The sequence below is a fragment of the Lichenostomus cassidix genome, chromosome 2 (assembly GCF_008360975.1).
Source record: "Lichenostomus cassidix isolate B80296 chromosome 2, HeHo_3.0, whole genome shotgun sequence".
NCBI classification, from domain to species: Eukaryota; Metazoa; Chordata; class Aves; order Passeriformes; family Meliphagidae; genus Lichenostomus; species Lichenostomus cassidix.
This window is the reverse complement of record NC_139482.1, coordinates 126023860-126038927: the sequence shown is the minus strand read 5'-3', so window position 1 is coordinate 126038927 and position 15068 is coordinate 126023860. Positions and strand designations below refer to the sequence as shown.

Here is a 15068-nt window from a genome sequence, read left to right as displayed (position 1 = left end):
CTGTTTGTGATATGCAAGGTGTATCCGGCCTGCTGTACAGAGTGAAACACAGATATCCTGAAAGTTATTGATTCTACCTGCTGTGCCTGCTAGGTACAGATACTTGATTGGGCTCCCACAAGCAATCATACGCTGTTATGCCTGACCCCATATCCCCTGATATGGATATCACCATATCCAAAGACAGAAAATTAATGTGTGCAGAAGTAGATCCAAACCTATATCACATTACTCCTTTTGGACAGAGATCTAGGGGAGATCCCTTCCTAACTTTAAAGTCCATTTTGCTATATTTTATTTTGCTAGTCAGCCTAAAATTTTGTTAAGCAATTGTCTTGGCTTAACCCAAGTAAGCAGCAGAGCCCCAAGCAGCCAGTGGCTCACTTTTCCCACAGTAGGATGGGAGAGAGAATTGGAAGGGTGAAAGTGAGAAAAAATATGGGTTGGGGTAAAGGCAGTTGTATAGGCAAAGCAAAAACTGTGCAAATGAGGAGAGCTAAGCAGGATATTCACCACTTCCCATGGTTGAGCCATCCCCAGGAAAGCTGGGCTCCGTCATGCATAACAATGTCTTGGGAATTTGCCACAACTTTGAATGTCTCCCCTTGTCTTCTTCTTCTCCCAGCCTTATATGCTGAACGTGACACTAAATGTCATGGAATATCTCTTTGGTCAGTTGGGGTCAGCTGTCCTGTCTGCATCCTGTATATTTTTATTACTTCATATAAATGTGCCATTGTTCAAAATATTTGACAAACACTGTCAAACAAATTCTCATAACAATAATAATGCTATGTAAAAGTATTATCTCTGTGCTTTCTGTAGCATTTTACAGGACATTTATTGAAACCTTGTATATATATGTGCTGGAAAATATTAATCATAATTCCAGACCTCTTTTCAATTACTCTGCCACAGTCCTTTAGTTCCTTTTCAGTCTCCAATCTGTACCACTTTTACATTCTAGATGTGATCACTCTTTGTTTTAATACCCCATTTAGCAGATGCCCACCATCCTGCGTGATTTCTATGGATCTATCATATGCCATAGTATTTATTATACTGTGTTGGTAAAGTTGTTAAGGAATCACGGTATGGATCAGAAAGTTCTTTCTCCAGAAGGTTTTCTCATATAAAGCAATTCAGGTATAAGTGAGATATTTTGTAATGGGATCTTTGTGATCAAAACCAAGCTACAATACACTATGCTTGGCGCTAACACGTTTATACCATTCTAGCCTTGTGAAACTTCAGCAGACCTTTGATAAAATTATTCACCCTTTGTCAAATGGGATTTTTCTTAGATGCTTTTTTTAGTCTGGTGTGGGTATATACATGAGAAACTGATGTCAGTTAATCCACTGAAACCTTGCTGAAAGAGACAGAATCAGATATCATGATTAATATCTTTGGAAAAAGTGTCAGACCACAGTGTCACACATTCTCCTATTAATGAGCTTTAAAATCCTGTGTACGCTAGCACATAAGCCACACTGTCTGCAAGGGTTACACAGGATAAAAAGAAATGCGGATCAAATAACTAACATCAGAGTGCTTAAGAGGTGCTGAAGGAACCTGGAGATAGAAAGAGACTCAAGAAACCATAAAGAAAGGAGAAAATTGCCTCCCTCTGTTTAAAGATGTGGCTTCCTGTGACAGAGGATAAGGGTTTTTATATTTTACTTCATCTTTCCTTTCCCCTGAAAGCATAAAGAAGAAAGAAGTAATTGCTTTGGGACAAGGTGAAAATTAATGCACCTCATGTAAATAACTACTTATTTACCCTCTTCTGTGTTAAAAGAATCCTGAGTTCTGTAAATAACATTTATGTTTGCTATAGGACCCCTGTGCAGAGAAGATTGGAAGAGCAGACTAGTAGCTGAAAACTTAAGTGTAAAGAATCCATCTCCTATGTCTTCTATGTTCCGCATGCTCATGATAACATAAGAAGAAACTGTCAGGAAATGTGTTTTTTCTTTATTGCCTTTGTTTCTATGGCAAATGCTCTGAACAGTCACTGAATCCATTACATTTTCTAGCAAATTTTCATGGTAATTGTTCTTTCTATATTTTCCCCATGTCCACTTATGCTTGTTCTAAAGGAAATATGTGTCAACAGACTCTCATTTATGCAATTTCTTTGCACATTTTAGAAATAAAACAAATTACATTATTGTATTTTCTTCTTTTTACAAGTAACGGTTTTTTAAAAAAGAAATTTACTACCATCTATAACTGCAAGGATTTACGGGGGTGCAAATGCAATAGTCATGCAACAATAGGTAAATTTAAGGCAGGTGAATAACAGCCTTTCTTTTTACAAGCTGTGTATGTTTAGGAGAGGATAAAAGGCCTGGCTCTGGAATAGATTAGCTCAGTTGGTTAGAGCATATTTCTAATAACATCGAGGTTGTGGGTTCTAGCCCCGTATGGGCCATTCGCTTAAGAGTTGGACCTAATGATCCTTGTAGGTTTCTTGCAACTCAGAATATTCTGTAATTCGAAATTAAATATCTTCTAGTCCATTTAAGTAAACGTGGGTGTCAAAATCATCAGCACATTTCCTCAGCTGTCCAACACTTGCTGGTGTTTGTGTTACCATATCTGGGTTTTTTACACATTCATAATGAGGTCTTCAGATCCATGATAACCAAGCTGTTCTATGTGCAGCCTTGGAAGCAAACCAGACCTGTCAAATCCAATGGAAAATAAATGTAATGGCCAGCTGGCTTAGAAGGCTGCATTTAGATCATCGAGAATGAAAACTCCCCTCAGAGGTCTGCCTTCCTCCTGTAGTCGCCTTTGGTCTTCCAGCAACAGATCATGCTCTCCCTATATGAGCTGCAAGGCTTTAACCTTAGGGCTTTTTTAGCATTTCATAATTGAGCAAAGGGACTTCACTTGTTTTAATTTTCTGTCTGAAGTGTGTCAGAGCATCAGCAGAGATTTTTTTTTTGTGATTTAACAGTCTCTTTCTAGACAAGGGAACTCTTGATTTTGGTGTGATGAAATAGTGAAGAGATGTCCCACATGCCTCTGTCCAGAAAATATGCAGTGACTAGAGTCAGATTTCTGAATTGTTTCATGCTGCTCTATTACCCTGAAAAAAAATCTTCTTTGTAACATAAAAAGGTATGTTTTTAGCTCTTTTGCCTCCTTAAGAGCAAAGACAAAAGAAATATATTGATAGAGTGGGTTTTGGTGAGTGGACTGGGATTGAAACTAGGCCTGTATCAGGTAGAATTTTTACCTCGGTAGAATTTGGCCTCACATTCTGTATGGCTTGCATATATGCGATTGCCAAAGGGGACAGTGTTGCAAAATGTAGTGGAACTTCTGTTAGTGATCTTTAATTTGAACATGGAGAATCTCTGTAGGAGTATTGAAAATCAGAAGAGGTTGATTATTTCCAGTCAGCTCTCCTGTATTTTGACTAGTTTTTAGTAAACCAAAAATCTGTAAAGAGAAGTGATAGATGAAAATATTGCTAGAGAACATTGAGTCTAAGCAGAAGGTGGGGTTGACAGTTACTAGAGGAAAAAGGTAATGGAATTGGTCCATACTAACCATGGGGTTCTGCAGCCCTAACAGGAATGTATGTGTATGGCAGGCAGTGGGAGGCTCAGTAAGACCTTCCAGGGTAAGCAGTCAGCGATACTCTTCTTCAGTTTTCAGATTTGCCACACAGAAGTCATGTGGTCCTCTCACTTATGTATTTGTGGTCACATACTATAAATTTCCCCATTATCACCCATAGAGAGCTCACTGTGGCTTGCAAAGGCTATATATATAGTACTATGCTGTATTAGTGTGATGTCAGCATTCCACAGAATCACTTTTTCCAATATATGTGTAAGTTTGAGGACGTGGGAATGTGCTAGAGAGAGTTGTTTTATATGGTTTCTGCAATAAACAGGCTTACAAGTGGGAAAAAAAAAATCAAGAACTTTAGGAGGTTACATAACACATCTTTTTAAGGTTTATACTTTATATAGCTAATATTTTTATTAGCTATAAATACTGGTTATGAAGTTAAGCTGCTCTACTATAAATGAATCAGAATATATTCATTTTTTCATTCATAAAACATACAAAAATGCTGGTTTTATGTTAATGGAAAACATTTAGTAAGAAATAAAAAAACTTTTCAATAAACACAGTTCAAATGCATTTGTCCTCTTTGATGTAATATTTTTTCCCATTTTTGACTGCTATTTTTTGTGTTTGATAATAAACATGCCTGTCTTTTTAAAGAGTGATGAGAAAACTCTGAAAATCAGTAATCAGCAGAAGCTATACAAAAGAGGGTAAAAGAAATCTAAGCAATAAATCTTATTTCTATGTTAGGATTTCATTTTACCCTTCCAACTCTATTTTAGTAAGGAAAATGAGTTCTAAAGAAAATCTATCTTTAATAATTTTCATCTGTAATGTATAGGATAATCTATTTGTTTGAAGAGCAGCAATAGCTCTCACTAATAATGGGGGGGTTAGTACTTCTCTCATGTAAAATAATAGTTGTGGCAGTCCAAATAGGAACTGCTTAATGACTCATTTGTCATTTAAGTCTCTCAACGCAGCTACAGCAGATGCTTTTATATCCTTATTTTGCTTCTTCTTTTTAATTTTTTTCTCTTCTTTTATTACACCTATTGTTCACTGCTGAAATGAGCATGGCTGCTCAGCTGATGGCATTTTTCGTAGGCTCTCTCTGCAAGGGAGGGAGCTGAGATGAAACTGCATGTAAGTCTCCATGGCGACCTTGGTCTTGGCCTGATGCCTGCAGTCTGGCCTGCTCACAAAACGCTGAGCCCTGATGAATTATTTAGCTCTGCTGAAGAAAAAATACAGCAACAGGCTCCTAGTGAGTAACTGAGGAGAGCAGTAAGGTGACATCAGTCAGCTTATACCAACGTGCTGGAGGGTTCTCACCGGCTAGCCAGAAGGATTCGTTTGCTCTCTCCTTTGTTAAGGTTCTTAATGCCATTTATCATTGTCAGTGTTGGATACCCACATTGTCAATGGTTATGAACACAAGATAAGAGAATAATAATTCAGTAACTTGATAGTCTGTTTTTCTTTTGATAATATTTTGATTTGCACAATTTTTTTCTTCCATTTTTAACAATCCGCGTTCTTGGAAATGACAGCAAGGGTTTGAGAATATCATACACTGAGTTATTAAGCCCAGAAATAATTATGTCCAAAATTTGTATGTGTTTCTGTGTATATAGATGATTGTTAAAGAGTATTTGACAGTTGTCAATACTTTCTGACAGCTGACCTTTATTCTGTTCATGCATTTTTGCTGCACTTGGTTACATGTATTCAACCCCAAACGCAATTTTGGCTTTTGAGGCTGACCTGCAGGTAGGGAGTACAAGCAAAATGGACAGGAGTTATTTGGTTTTTTTTCTAGCAGTATTATCTGCTGCAAGTATGAAGAAAATTTGGGCTACTGGGGGAAAAGGTATCAAGTGTACACTGCTTGGTTTGGCACCTCACACTTTGGGGACAAATTTTACCAGTTAGCCTGAGTTTTGCAAGTTCAGTCTATAAAGGATTATTCCTGTGCTTGTACTTCAGGGCAGAGTACTATGATGTGCATGTGCATGACTCAAAAGCCCTCTGTTTCAGAAGAACTCATAATTTTCTAAGGAAGGGAAATTACATCATACTACCACTGACTAAAGATCTTGTTCATGTCAATAATATTAAATACTTGAAATAGTTTTTACCCTGGACCTGGTATATTTTTGCATTTTTTTGAGCAATACAATAGCTCATCTTATGCCCCATCCTGTACAACTTCACTAAGTAAGGATTATAGATGAGCTGTTCGATGGGTTCAGTGGGGAGCATGTCTTTGTCAGGGGGTTGAAGTTCAGGTATATGTTTTCGCTTGGCTGACCAACTCTTTCAGTTTTGACATGGTAACATGCAGTTTACCTTCTGCATGAAAACTGAACCAGCAGAAAGAACATTCCCTGCTTGGCATGTTGCTGAATTTGTTCATGAACTAACCTGGCAAAATGCTACCGGTGCTAGTCCTTGCCATCCGTGGCTCACAAAGGAGTCTAACATTCACTCCATACCTCTTTGCAGCTTCATCCTCAACCAGAAGGATCCTCTTCACAGCTCTGTCAGCTTGTAAGTCCAAGGCAGGACAGAATGAGGTGGCCAGGATTGTTCTGTTCCCTTGCACTCTACTTTTGCTTTAACCAGAAGTTACATGAACTAAACATAGTTAGCTAAGGTTATTAGATGTAAAAAGCTGCATGTTGACTATTAAGTCCTTATTTTGAAAGCAAGTAAATTAGTCTAATAATCTTATTTTGCCTTGGGACTCACATTTCTTGAAAGTGAAACATGCAATAATTTGCTAAAGGGAAAATTGTCACTCCTCTACATTTCAAGAAATCACGTCAGTGTCTCCTGAGTGTAGCTAACATCTTTGCATCTGCCAGCTGCAAATAAAGATGAATTAGTAAACACACAGCTCAGTTACAGTCAAAAGAATACAATAATGTGAAGACCTTAAAAAGTCACTGTAAAGACATACAATATGACTCAAAGGCAGACAGCTAATTCTGAAAAAAAAAAGAAAAAGGAATCATCATTTTTGTCAGGGAAACACCACAGCAATAAAGCACTATGGGGAAGAAGCATTGATGGCTTCAGCCGAAAAAAAGCAGATTTTTGACTGTACCAAATTATAAAGTCCACATTTTCTGAAAATAGTCAACAAGTACTCTTCTTGCTTTTCTTTAAGCCTTACTTTACCATTTTTATTTTTCTTATTTATAGGAACATTTATTATTCTTGGGGGAACTGGTTCTGAATCAGGGAGTGGTGCTCTACCTAAGGCTATTTGGTGCTTAATTATAGCTTTTAGATAGTATTATTTTTGACAGGTGGAACATCTGGGTATTGTTATTACACAGATTATATTTATTCCCAAATAATAAAACATGTAAGCTTATACTTAGTTTCACTTCAAAAATTTGACAAAAAACATGACTTCAAAATTTAAAGCATCGTTGTAGAAACCATCAAAAACAATTGCCTGTGCAATAAATAAATTCTTTGGAATACCATTGCAACAGTAGAGATAAAAATCCATTATGAAATCTCATTAGACTGATCTCATTAACATTAGTTTGATAACTTGTAATTCTAAAGAAGGTACTGAGAGAAGGGAGTGTGTTCTTTTTGCTTTTAAAATAATAGCATGTAAGTAATATATTTTATTTTCAGATATGCATATTTTTTAGATTTTTTTTAGAGTATAATTTTATCAGTCCTAGTGATTTGCATTAATCATCCAAGGTGATTGCTGTCTTGCTGTGGCCAAGGCCTTCACCTGCTTTGATTACTAATTAACAGTTACAGTGATTTATGAGATATGTCCTATTATTTCGAGATAACCCGGTGTTACCTGGTGGCCACATAAAAATAAATTTTACCAGCAGTGTAGTGTGTGGGTTTGGTTATGATGTTTCAGCATTGCTTTAAGAACAACTGACTATTTTAATATCATCCCCTTGTGCCATTTTGCCCTGTTGAAATACCTCCATTTCCCACCAAACCTAGTGAAGGAAGGATTTCAATCCCTGTTTCTGTGTTGTTTTTTTAAAGGTTTGAAAGTCATAGTTAAAATACTTGAATAGTGCACTGTGTTAGGTTTACTGCTGAATGGCTCAGCTATGTTTAAAAGTGGGATGTAGAACCTCTAATTAGTATACTTAAAAATTTATCAAGCATTAATTAAACTGATTTGTCAGTGGTCTTGCTTTATAATGTGGTATTTATTTAGAATATTCTTCATGTTTTTTCTTATGTTGTCTTTTTGTACTTAGAAGAGTCTGGAGCAAGGATGAATGGTGTTTCAAAAAAAACATTATGAGGCTTGCCCATCTTTAGTTTGCAGTTGTGTTTACTGAAGAGTTCCATTAAGATAATGTGACTTCAACTAAGCCATCAGAAATGCATTTTGTGCTTCCCAAAACCAAAAACAATTAAAAAAAAAATCTCTTTTGAAAATACAATAATCATGGCAAGCAAAGTTCTCCAAACCAGTTAAAAGTCTGTTATTCAGTTCAGTATATTATTTCAAATATTTTCTCGCTTTTTTTCTGAATCAGAGAACTTTTTTGTAAGTCAGTTTCAATTTTATACCATTTTTTCTAAAAGAAAAAATTCTGTTCAAGTGCAGTGCTACTGTACCTGTCATTTTCATCCTAGATAAAATGGAAGAGAGTTTTGCCCCAAATTGTTCTGCAGAATTCATTTCCATGTCCTTAAATTTATGGTGAAACTGAAAGAAAAGATCCTAATTAACATTTAATGCACTGTATGATCTCATAGCTCGGCTGAAGAAGAAGACTGTAATCCATAATTTAAGAGTGTGAAATGCACTTTATGCAATTAAATCCAACATTATTAAAGAAATACTTTTCATATTAGCTGGCCTACCTTTCAAAAATACAGCAGAATTTAGATATGGAAGGAAAAGTTTCTATTGTAAATTATGACTCAAAAAATGACACTTTAATTCTTTTTGGTTAGTGCAATGGGTTGAATATCCTTTAGCGACTGCTTACCTTAATCAGCTTTTGGTGTTTTCCATCTGTTGAACATTGGCACGAATAAAACAGAAAAAGAAGCATGAGAGGATTCTCATGACATATATAAGCTTCTGTAAAGACTGCAGAGGGGAATGGCTCTCAGGGAAAAGATGTTACCTAGCATGGATTTGGTGACTGGCACAGCTATAGAATAAGTTGCAAGTAGAGAAGCAAAATTTAATGTGTTGCCTGCACTGCTGGACAGTTCCCCATGGCCACCTTCTGGTGTGCCCACCTTGCTGCTGCTCTGGTATACTTCTGTCATGACAGTGAGGATGAGCATTGCCCTGAAATAAGTCTGCGTTATTCAGTGTGCTGTTGTTAAGATTAGAAAGGATCAACTTCAGACTAACTTGAAAAGCATAAGCTTCCAAATAAAATGTATAGAATTTACAATTAAGTAAAGGATTAGTAAAAAATACTTGAGAAGTATTCATAGAGTCACAGAGTGGTTTCGGTTGGAAGCGACCTTAAAGATCATTGAGTTCCAACCTCTCTGCCATGGCTGAGAACCCCTTCCTCCAGCCCAGGTTGATTTTTTTACTGAACAGTTTGTTCCCCCAACAAGTTTATTGCCTAGCAGTAAATGAGAAAGGTAAAGAAGCAAACTCCACTCCAGGATTATTTGATAGGATTGATCTGAATGTAAAAGTGCTCGATACTATTTTATCTATTTCAAGATGTGAAAGCAGGAAGTTAAGAAGATATTACAATATGTAGAATCAAATGTGGAGAAGGTACAGCTATATTGAAAGGAGAAGCTGCAGTTGAAGGAATACAATTATTACACTAAAAGTACCCAAACCCCAAATTTTTATTATTCTATAACCTATCTTTGGAATTGCATTAGGTATATATGCAAAAAGAGGCAAGTGCAAGAAAGAATGTAAGCAGATAATTTTGGAAAAATACTCATGTCTGTGTGTAAAGTATTTTTTTTTCTATTTTTGTCTGTGCAGGATTTTAAACTTGTTTTCATTCCCTTGCACATGCAGACAGTTTTGTGATTTCATCTGAAATTGATCCTACTTCATTTCAAGGAAAAGTAAAAAGTTTTTCACTGGGGGGTTGCTCCTAAATGTTCCTTCAAAATATTCTCAAACAGAACTATTTCCCTGAATAATGCATAATGGGAGTGTTGCATACATTTTTAAATACGATTATCAGTTACTTTTCTTCTCAAAAGAGAGACTTAAGAGCAGTGATCCTGGTACCTGAGATCAAGCCCTTCAGTCACTGGGGTGTTTTTGATTGTGCTGCTCTGCCTGTAATTGTGTGTATGTGTGCACATAGGGTTCATGGTGTTGGTGATTGTGTACATGGATGAGAGCTTTTTCAGGAGTCAGTCTAATGAATCCAGAGTCCTTATTCATAAATCCCCTTGGTGACAGGCTGTTTAGTGTCCAAGAAAATGCTGCAAACTATTTCCTCTCCTTTCATTCGTTGTGAAGTTTAGCTGGTGAGGTGTGTAGGTTGGACGTAGGAAAGCAGTTCTGGTGTGATGTGATAAGTGACTGTGAGAATTGGGCACTTTTCCTTCTGAAATAGGTTATAAGGATTTTGTAAGGCTTGCTTGGTGTGCAATTCTAAATGAAAGCAAACTTTTAGTTTCCATAGAAATAAGTACAGCATGTGTTTAAAAATTTGGAATCATGGCCCTGTTTAATACTATCAGAAGAAATTTAACACCAATGTAAATCTGCTGCTGAAGTTGCAAGCTACTTGCCACTTCATTGCTATTTAAGTTTCTGGAAATATTTGTACAGGCATTGTTTCTTTAATTTTTGAAAATAATTTTTGTATCAGCAGCTGTATAGTAGATTAAAGCTGAACATCCATTCATTCAAATTACTGTGCATGTTCCCAAATCAAAGTAAGAAAATAGTAAGTTTAATATCTGGCTTTCATTTCTGCTGGTTATGTGTGAAATACAAGCATTACTGTCTGTCTGAAGCAACAACAGTGCAAAGCTACTCAGAAACAGAAGCACCATGTACGGAAAAGTTTTTATAGAACATACTGGGCATCTACTGGATGTTATTTGGGTTGGTGGCTAGGTCTGAAAAAGTAAAGAGAATGTAGAAAAACAAAGACAGGTGTGAAATTTTTGACATAACTTGATCAAAAGAGGGTTTCCAGGTCTGCATGTCATCCTGCTAATATATCCTAATCCATGTTGAAATCTTGGTAGAAGTGTCTGGTAAGCAGTGTGATAAACTGGAGCCTGCCATTTAGAAACTGAATCCAAAGAGAAGAACATTATTTAAAAAGCAGACAGGAAGTCAGTGGGGTCAGCATTTCTTCTATAGTAACTAAGGCTTTATGGAAATGGATATTTTTCCGTTCCTTTTAGGATATAGAAAGTTTTGCAGGAGCCTCTTGTTTTGCTCAATAATATTGCTAAACTAGTATTGTACAGAACAAACACAGATTAAGTGAGAAAGGCAAGCTCCCAATAGTTAATGTAATGCATTTTTTCCTTCTCGAGCATTGACAGCCATTTCTCTAGTTTTAACCTGCTTGCATGCCAAAATTCTTTGAAGTTGAACACACAAGTCAGTTCATACAGTCTCAGAAAAATATATAAGCATACCAGTGTCTTAAGAAGTGGTATGTCATTGTAGGAGAAGTCCAGATTTTCCTTAGAGAAATAATTGCATAACCTTGTAGATGTGATTACATTCTAGAACATTTTAATCTTATTTTTCATAATTTCTATTCAATAAAGATTGTGTATCCCTGAAATAGATTTTTATGGTTTGGGATTCTTGAGGGGCAGCTAGCTAAGTGGGTAGAAAAAAACCTGAACAGTTATGACTGATTGACTGATCATAAATTTAAAGCTGACATAAACACAGTAATGCTGAGGTACTAACCAAATATTTGATATTTTAGGACAGTATCTAGATGACATACAAAAATTGAATGTACAGAAGGAAAGTATGCATGGTAAGACAGGCTTGTCTCCTTAATATAATTCAGGAGACTTTAAATTCAAATCTGTTTTCAGATCTATTGAAGACTTATTAAAGAAGTTTCTTATGTCAGGTTGGCATTAGTGGAATATGAACTGGTAAATTCATCCACCCTGCAGTGTAAAGTGCTCCTCAGAGTACCAGAGTATCACTTGTAAATCAAAGTGTGAAAGCATAGTTTTTGAAAGTGCAATACTTGGAGAATGTAGAAGAAACCTTCAGGTGAAGGATATGAGTAATAACTGGCTGTTCTAGTTCAGGAATAGCAGGTAACTGTTTCTGTAACTGTTTATAAAACTATTGGACTGCTGGGGGTTTCAAACAGTAAAGAGATTTCTTGGTATAACATAGTGTGGGAAGATGTGGGAAATCACTGCAAATGAAATAAGCTTGCATTACAGGGAAAAGGTATTTTAAAGACACAGCTCCTATATCATTCAGCGTTTATTATTGGAGTATGTTGTGATTTGGACATCTGCCTGGAAGAGAAGGTGACAATCATGTTTTCTGATAACTATGAAGTACTTCCCAAAATAGGCTGGAACTTACTCAATAATAAACCAAGAGTCTGTGATAGTAGTCAGAGCCCTGACCAAAAACAAGTCAATGGGTTTGGGTGCTCTGAGTCAGTTCAGAAGGGAAAGCTCAGCATCCAAAATGTTTCAAAGGCCATGAAGCAGCCGAGGTTCAACAAAAGACATACCACCTTGGAAATTAAAATCTAAGAGAAATGTAGTGTCAGATCTCAGGAACTCTCCTAGGGAATGTTCCCACAACATGATGCAGTGGTTGGTCTAATTAGCTGTGGCAGAACACTTCTATAGTGCAGCTATACTACCTCCAGTATCTGAGCTGGCCTGTGCAACTCCACAGGCAGCATTATATCCTGCTGACATAGGCTGGAATTCAGCTTACTGCCTATGCAGAACACAAGAGCATTGCAGCTCAGAGCCAGTCTGCATGGAAATTCAGGTAACGAGGTAGAAATAAAAGTAGAGGAGTAGGAGTCCATTTTCATTAAAATAATTTCCTATGTCAATGTGTTTAACTGCTTGCTGCTGACATACTTTCCTGTCCTCACCATGCTGTCCCTCCCCATTGTTTCATGGAGGAACAGCTGCACTCTTGATTATTACTGAGTGAAATGGAATGGATGGGTTAATCGCAGCTTCGAAAAGTACCAAAGCAAATGTGGCAGCTCTTCCACAGATTGTTTTGTGTTGAGGTATCTGTAGTGATAGGACAAGGAGTCATGGGTACAAACTGAAAGAGGGGAAATTTAGACAACGTATTAGGAAGAAATTCTTTACTGTGAATGTGGTGAGATACTAGAACAGGTTTCCTAGGGAGGCTGTGCATGGCCCAGCCCTGACAGCGTTCAAGGCCAGTTTGGATAAGGCCTGGTCTAGTGAAAGGTGTCCCTATCCATGACAAGGAAATTAGGAGTAGATGATCTTTAAATTCCCTTCCAATCTTTAACATCCTTTGATTCTATGATTTTCTCTTAGTTTAGAATTATAATAGAGAGGAGGTTGTATAATAATATTTGGAGGTTGTATAGTCAATGCCTGCAGCTGTACATAGAAAATTCCTCTTCCCTTCTAAGTCAGGAAAGTTTGAACACAGCTGTTATAAACAAGCCCTTGTAGGGAGAAACAACATTTCTGGAGTCAGCATTAATTACCTCAATATCAAACAGAAACTGTAAAAAAGACTTCCTTGGGCTACCAGTAAACAGGAGAAAAGACTCCTGATTGCATCTTCCTTCACTGAACCTTGCAAACAAATGTCACGTGTTGACAAAGATTAGAACCTTGATATCCAAGCCTGGCTGTTGAAAAAATCTGAATACTTAATTTCTTCTGGCACAGGTTTACCCAGCACTTTCTTCTCTATCTTTATTACTAATTCTTTTTTTTTTTTCTGTTCTTCCTACTCTTTAACCAAGAGTTTCTGTTCTACCTCCAGCTAGAGACCAGTGTTGGTTCTTTCTGCATTACCTCGTTCACATTCAGCTGTGACAATTATGAAAAAACACTGGTGCATCCCTGCAAAGCTTAGTGTTCTGCCTCCCAGCCCCATCTCTGAATCTTTTTTATCTTTTTATCCTCCTTTGAGAGCAAAACTGGAAGGAAACAGTCACAGATGGAAATAGGAATTATAGGAAAGAGCGCTTACAGAAAACCTCCAAGTAGAAAAAAAGACCTAGAAAATTCTCTTCAAAATTAAAGGCAATGCCAAAAAACTAAGTGTTAAATTTACCTGTTTCAATGTAATTACTTACGAGTGTAGATGAAAAAGACCTATGTTCACACTGACAATTGTGAGAGATCTATATCAGTGGCTGAAGTGGGAAAAGAGATTATAATCCTATTTGATTATAATCACGTTTCTTGCCTGGGTGTGTTCCATTTGGCATGATTTGACAGATAATTAAACTAAGACATGTTATGTAAAGATTTTATTTGATCCTTTTAGATATTAACTGAGTTAGCAGTTGTTCTACTGAAAGAAGGTGCGTTACTTTTTCATTAGTGATGATTAGTTCTGGAATGACTTTACTGCATGAAGTGGATTAGGACATGAGTGACAGTTTTCAAGGCGGAAGTAGCTACTGACCCACCACATGTTTTAGTGATATTGGACAATCTGTAGCATGTATGTAACATACATGAAAACCTCTTCCTTCTCTTTAACCCCTTTTAAGAAAATATCCCGAAAGCCTTTTGGCACATGAATGGAAATTCAGGTGGAATGTTAGGACTTGAATTGAAGGAGAGTTCTTCAAAAGCCCTGCTCAGGGCTGACAATTTACCTACAGATGTTTGGAGATCATGTAATTTTTGTTCAAGCTGCTCAGGACCCATAACCCAGTTTAGGTTACTGGAACTTCTCAAATGATGAATCTTTAAACTCTGTAATCTCCTCAGCAGTCAATTTCTTAGGAAGGTTTGAAGAAATTTAGCTGCATAAAATTAGGGGACCTCTTTTATAACCAGTGCAGTTATGTTTCTCTTGCTCTAAACAAACAATTCAAAATAATCTGTTAGGTAGATATTTATTGCAGAGAAAATAATACTGATTTTCAGAATATTAATAAAAAACAACTCTGGGAGTAAAAAATCTGAAATCTATGGTGTTCTGAAGTTATCTGAGACCAAAACCAAAACATCTTTTACAAATGTTGAGAAAACTCTGAAAGGATTTCCCCTGCTTGAACAAGATTAGATTACCTACAGATGCATTTTATGTGTTAAGAGATATGATTAGAGAGTCAAGGCCTTTAAGGTTAAAAATGTTTAAGGAAAAGCATTATGAAGTTTGACTTTCCAGTTTTCTGTCTTATAATTCTGAAAAACAATTTCAAGTATTTGATTAACAGTTTGGTCAAGTGGTCTTCACACATTGGTGAAGAATGTTAACACAATAGTATATTAAATCTGATATTGCAAGACTAATGTAATTG

The 15068-nt window shown here is 36.6% G+C and overlaps 1 protein-coding gene across 1 annotated transcript in view; it reads left to right on the top strand.

Annotated features, from left to right (window-relative positions):
- Window positions 1-15068, top strand: part of MMP16 (matrix metallopeptidase 16) — a 173458-nt gene that overhangs the window by 19918 nt on the left and 138472 nt on the right. The gene's annotated exons all lie outside the window — the stretch shown is intronic.